The sequence below is a fragment of the Aethalodelphis obliquidens genome, unplaced genomic scaffold, assembly GCF_003676395.1.
Source record: "Aethalodelphis obliquidens isolate GAN/ISIS:26980383/991018 unplaced genomic scaffold, ASM367639v1 scaffold59, whole genome shotgun sequence".
NCBI classification, from domain to species: Eukaryota; Metazoa; Chordata; class Mammalia; order Artiodactyla; family Delphinidae; genus Aethalodelphis; species Aethalodelphis obliquidens.
This window is the reverse complement of record NW_020838003.1, coordinates 7533897-7540138: the sequence shown is the minus strand read 5'-3', so window position 1 is coordinate 7540138 and position 6242 is coordinate 7533897.

The following is a 6242-nucleotide window of genomic DNA, read 5'->3' as shown; positions in this document are numbered from 1 at the left end:
TTTTTTCTTTTCCCCTACACAGGTACGTGGGGAGTTTCTTGCCTTTTGGGAAGTCTGAGGTCTCCTGCCAGAGTTTAGTAGGTGTTCTGTAGGAGTTGTTCCACATGTAGATTTTGTTTGTTTGTTTGTTTTTGGGTTTTCTTTGCGGTACACAGGCCTCTCACTGTTGTGGCCTCTCCCGCTGCAGAGCACAGGCTCCGGACACACAGGCTCAGCGGCCATGGCTCACGGGCCCAGCCACACTGTGGCATGTGGGATCTTCCCAGACCGGGGCACGAACCCGCGCTCTCTGCATCAGCAGGCGGACTCTCAACCACTGCACCACCAGGGAAGCCCTGTAGATGTATTTTTGATGTATTTGTGGGGAGGAAGGTGATCTCCATGTCTTACTCCTCTGTCATCTTGAAGGTCCTCCACATCCACCTGGAATTTTAGTTTCAGTTTTAAATCGGAAGAGAATCCAACTAGTTATTATTCATTTAGAACTCATTCCTTAGGCCCTCTTCTTCCAGCTCTTTGAAATAATAAACTTCCTAATCATATCAGAGTATTTCCCTGCGCACAACAACTTACACTAGGTCTAGGGACCCATGCTGAAAGAATCTCGCTGTATGTGGAAACTATTTGAGGATAATTTAGTCCAGCAAATAAAATTTAAGGCAAGGGATTGGTAAAATCCAGTTCTGCTAAATGGAGAAGCATTATGATTTATCACCTTATACTTTGTGTAGTAATCAAGCTCTTTCAGTTTAAGTATGTCTGAAACAAGTATATAAAAATGAAAATTAATGTTCACACACCTTCATGAATACTAAATGGCTTAGATGGTGAAATAAGACAAGGAAGGAAAGAAAGGTGTAAAATATCATTCACAATTGCTTCTATTTCACTCTTTGGTGGAAGAGGAATTCTTGGTGTAGGTTCCAGCTTTTAGTTGTGTTGGCTTTGAAAGATGGTGACAGCACAATGAATTAAGAAGCTGCTGTAAACAACTTGTTTTGAAATGAGCATCCACTCATATTTAATTGTACGTTGTTGAACTTGAAAATGGTTTGGGGTTTTTTTTGATAGTTATATTTATAATTTTTATATTAACAAAATGTTTTAGAAAGCTATTATGTGGCAATCTTTTACTAATCATCAGATCTGATTACTGTTTTCTTTTAAAAATTATTTTTATTGGAGCATTGTGGCTTTACATTTTTGTGTTAGTTTCTATGGTACAGCAAAATGAATCAACCATACATATACATATATCCCCTCTTTTTTGGATTCCCTTCCCATTTAGGTCACCACAGTGCATTAAGTAGAGTTCCCTGTGCTATGACAGTATGTTCTCTTAGTTGTCTATTTTATGCATAGCATCAATAGTGTACATACGTCAATCCCCATCTCCCATTTCCTCCCATCCCCCCTTTCCACCTTGGTATCCATACATTTGTTCTCTACGTCTGTGTCTCTCTTTCTGCTTTGCATGTAAGATCATCTATGCCATTTTTCTAGATTCCACATATATGCGTTAATATACATTTGTGTTTTTCTTTTTCTGACTTACTTCACTCTGTATGACACTCTCTAGGTCCATCCACGTCTCTACAAATGACCCAATTTCATTCTTGAGTAATATTCCATTGTATATATGTACCACTTTCATTCTTGAGTAATATTCCATTGTATATATGTACCACTTTCATTCTTGAGTAATATTCCATTGTATATATGTACCACACCTTCTTTATCCATTCCTCTGTTGATGGACATTTAGGTTGCTTCCATGTCCTGGCTATTGTAAATAGAGCTGCAATGAACATTGTGGTGCATGACTCTTTTTGAATTATGATTTTCTCAGGGTATGTGCCCAGTAGTGGGATTGTTAGATCTTATGGTAGTTCTATTTTTAGCTTTTTAAGGAACCTCCATACTGTTCTCCATAGTGGCTGTATCAATTTACACTCCCACCAACAGTGTGTGTGGGTTCCCTTTTCTCCACACCCTCTCCAGCATTTATTGTTTCTAGATTTTTTGATGATGGCCATTCTGACCAGTGTGAGGTGATACCTCGTTGGAGTTTTGATTTGCACTTCTCTGATAATTAGTGATATTGAGCATCTTTTCATGTGTTTGTTGGTCATCTCTATGTCTTCTGTGGAGAAATGTCTATTTAGGTCTTCTGCCCATTTTTGGATTGGGTTGTTTGTTTTTTTGTTATTGAGCTGCATGAGCTGCTTGTATAAAAAATGGTTTAGGGTTTTTAAATTGCTCCTGAAGTTACTTTTATTTCATTCCAAGAAAAAGCCCTCAACTTTGCAAATATTTCTTTTCTGTTTTTATGTATATGTGTGTATGATAATTGTTCTTTGTTTCATCTTCACTTTTGTGTTTATGTTAAGTATATGTCTGTGCATATGATAATTGCTATTTTGTTTCATCTTCTTTCAGCCTCTTTTGTTCTTTTTGATTACAAAATAAGTAACCTTAATAAAAGATTATTGGAAATAAGCATTAATCTTAAACCTTTTAAAGGAAAATAATTAATGATGTCTTTTCCTTGTGTCTATTTTCAATGTATAAATATTAACATGGATTCAGCACTTAAAAGAATAGTGCTTCCAATTTATACGGTAGTGTGAGAAATTACTAAATACATAGATTCAAGCATCTATCCTACTCAAGCTAATATTCTTCATATTAAATACCTAATGATCCTTAAAGGAAAACTGCAATGTACCAGAGAGTTTTTGCACTTAACAACACTCTCCACTGGGAATGCAGCAATATATAATGTAGCTAATTTCAGTATGATTTAACTTTGCTCCTATAATTATAAGTGAAAGTTTTGCTATCCCAATATATATGACATCATGGTAATCTTTTTAATAAAATTTCAGAAGAATGGAGAAGGGAGGTTTATGCAGTGATATGGGTTGAGGGATCTTAGAGTGAGTACAGCAGAATAAAAAGAGGATGAGGCTGTCGAGAATGTTTATAAATACTGATAAAAGGCTGAAGTGTGTAGCTGATGAGAGAAGAAAGTAAATTCAGGTGGGGTTAATGAATGAGGAAAGTTGTCTTCATTAAGTCTAAGGCCTAATGAAATAGGAGTAATGGACTGAAAACTGGATGAATGAGAGTATTTTCAAAGTGGGATAATTAAGTTTTCAGAGGTGAAGGAAATCCCAGTAATGATTAGGCCAGGAAGCATCAAGAAAATGTGCTGTGAAAATAGAGAAGGGATAACAGAACTTTGAGACTATTTGATTGAAAAAGCAATGACCAAAATAGCAGTAGCGTTTGGGGCTGGAGGAAACCTGTGACCGAGATGCCACGGTTATCAGGAAATTTGTTAAGGGTCACTTGGAGGTAGGCAAAATCGCAGGGGGTAAAGCAATAGCAGGAGAGCCAGAGCTCAAAGAGGGACTTATCCCTGGGGTGTCAGAGCAATGGATGTATGATCTAGAAGCCACAGTGAAGAACTGTAGAAAGCTAGTTTTGTTGTAGACAGAGAAAAAGCAGGCTCTGTTGTGAGACCTGTTAAGTGTGGGTTCTTTACCCATGGGCCAAGCTTCCATAATGGAAGGAAGTGAAGGAGCATCGTGTGAACAACATGAGACAGTACAGGATGCTAGCAGACACCGTGCTGGGATCCCACCCAGATCCCCTTTGATCCCTTCTATGGGTTCTGTGGGACCCGCTGCCTACATCCCCGTCCCCATGCCGCCATCCCCACAGCCCTTAGGATGAAAGCCCTGCAAACTGACCTTCATAGAGTTTCCAGATTAACTAATAAAAATCCAGGATGGCCAATTAAACTTGAACTTCAGGTAAACAACAAATATTTTTTTTTTAGTATAAGTTTGTTCCATGTAATATTTGAGACATACTAAAAAGAATTCGTTGTTTATTTGAAATTCAAATTTAATTGGGTGTCATCTTATCTGTCAACCCTCCAAGGGGACCAAACTTGCAGGTGTAATTTAAGCTGCAGAGCTCTTCTGAGGGACCAGGTGAGGCCAAATCTGTGCCTGAAAAGAAAAGGGACCCTTTCCTGACTTCTTCCCGCTCCCTGCCCTGCTTCCCGGAATCTCTGACAGGTCTCTCCCGGTACCACAGTGGGTACCTTGTACACAATTCTTGTCTCAGGGTTTATTTCTCCAGGATCTGAATTAGAATGAGGAGTTTACTTTGAGAGAAACTGAGTATAAAATTGAAAGAGTTTGCAGGGACCATGAGTCAGGAAGGAGCCAAAGGAGGGAAGTTTGGCCCAGTTTTATGGATGAAGAAGTTTCTTAACTTGCCGGGCTAATAGAGATAAAAAATGGCATTGCTAAGGTTCAAACATAGGTCGGTCTAGTGCCTGAGCCTTTGCATATGTTTCCACCTACACTCTCTCCCTAAGGCAGAGAAAGGAGCACGTAAGGGACTGGCTGAGCACAGGGCCTTGACAATAGACCACTGACTGCCATCCACACGGTGAACAATATGCTTATGTCAAAGGAAGGAGCCTGGTTTGTATTTTGTGTGGTGCCTCAGAGGAACAGAGATCAGAGCAATGGATGGAATGAACTGATTTCAAGGTCTGAGGCCTGAAAGGAACACTTTGGTAAAATTGTTAGAGTCCAGAGGTAGAATGCTTCCATGTGCTTCCTGAGCACTGAAGCCATTGGTAGCATCTCCCTGTGGCACTGGGAGGACCAGAAGTGGAATGGAAATCAGCTTTCCAAATGCCCTTAATAGAACATACACGTGCTCTCTGAAGACTTTCCAATATGAATCACTTCTGTGCTTATAGGCACATGTTTCTCCCTTACTAATTAAATTTTCATTATGAAACAAGTTCCAGGTTAAAAATCAGAAAGATTTTTAGGTGAAAACATGAGGACATTATTTTTAAAGTAAAATGTAGTTACTTAAGGTGCCTTAGTAATTTATGTAATGCTCTTTGTGATTTCTTTAATATGACCTATTTTTTAAATTCTCAACACACATTCCTTAAATATGAAATATTAATGATACTTAATAAATAATAATAGTTATTGTTTTTCAATTGGAGATTAAAAGTTTGGGGAATATGTGGCTAGGGGATATGGAATACATCTTTGGCATTTGGACAGCTGTGGTTCCAAAATTTGGAGCTAAGAGGCAAGCAAAGAATGTTTTATTGCCAGTATCTAAAACAAATTTTATTGGAAACTTTTATGTTTGTAGCTTTGAGTAGTTTTTATAGTGAAGAGTTCTGAAAACTGCCATAAAATTTTGCCTTGGGGGTTATGATTACATTTGTATATTTCTCAAACTTAGATAAATAAAAAAGACAGTTTTTACTGTGAGAGTTTAAAAGGTTAGAGAGATATTTGGTCTGTGATTAACTTTTATAGGTTTGATGTTATAGAAATTTATTTTTAAAATATCAATAAAAGTACAACTTTAGAGGCCTTGATAAAGAAATTTCAGGAAACTTGAAGTTTCCATTCAAATAGACTCACCAAGATGATTTAATTAACTTATTGTACTATGCAAACTATCTTTAATATTGGCTGATGCTACAATTTTATATGGTTGTGATATGTACTTTATAATGTTTTTGGTGGCTAGATAGTAACAGAAAGTAGAATTTTTCTTGCTAGAGCTGTTTAAGCATCGGCTGGACAGCCACTTGGCTTGGAAATTATAGAGAAAATTGACATCTTAGAGGAGACCAGATGAACCCTAAGATCCCTTTCCAAACCAGACATTTGATTTTTCAGCTGTAAGGAGATAGTTTAAAAATAAGATGTGGAAATGTCCCCCTTTCTTCCTCTTCTTCACACCCGAGGTTTATCTTGAAAAACAGGTTCTATACCAAAAAGATAAGAGGAGGTAGAAGGAAGAAAGGGTGGGAAGGAGGGAAGAAAAAAGGGAGGGGGTTTTTACAGTATAAATCATGTATCACACGTGATCTAAAATAACTATGTAAAGAAGGAAATATATCCTCATTTTCTAAATAAGGTAAATGAGTCAGCATAGAGCTAGAATTCAAACTCGAGTCTCCTTGATACTCAGACCTGTACGTTTCCCCATTATATCAGTTTTTAAACTTTACTACTTAGAGTGAAAGTTGAGATGGAAAGTAAGGAAGTGATTGTCAATTTATTATGCATAGTAATTAATATATAATAGAGAACATGGATTTGGGCTTCCAAGGCAATTGTCTGGAAACTTCTGGGTGAGTCAATCAATCAACAGGTATCTACTGGGCACCTATT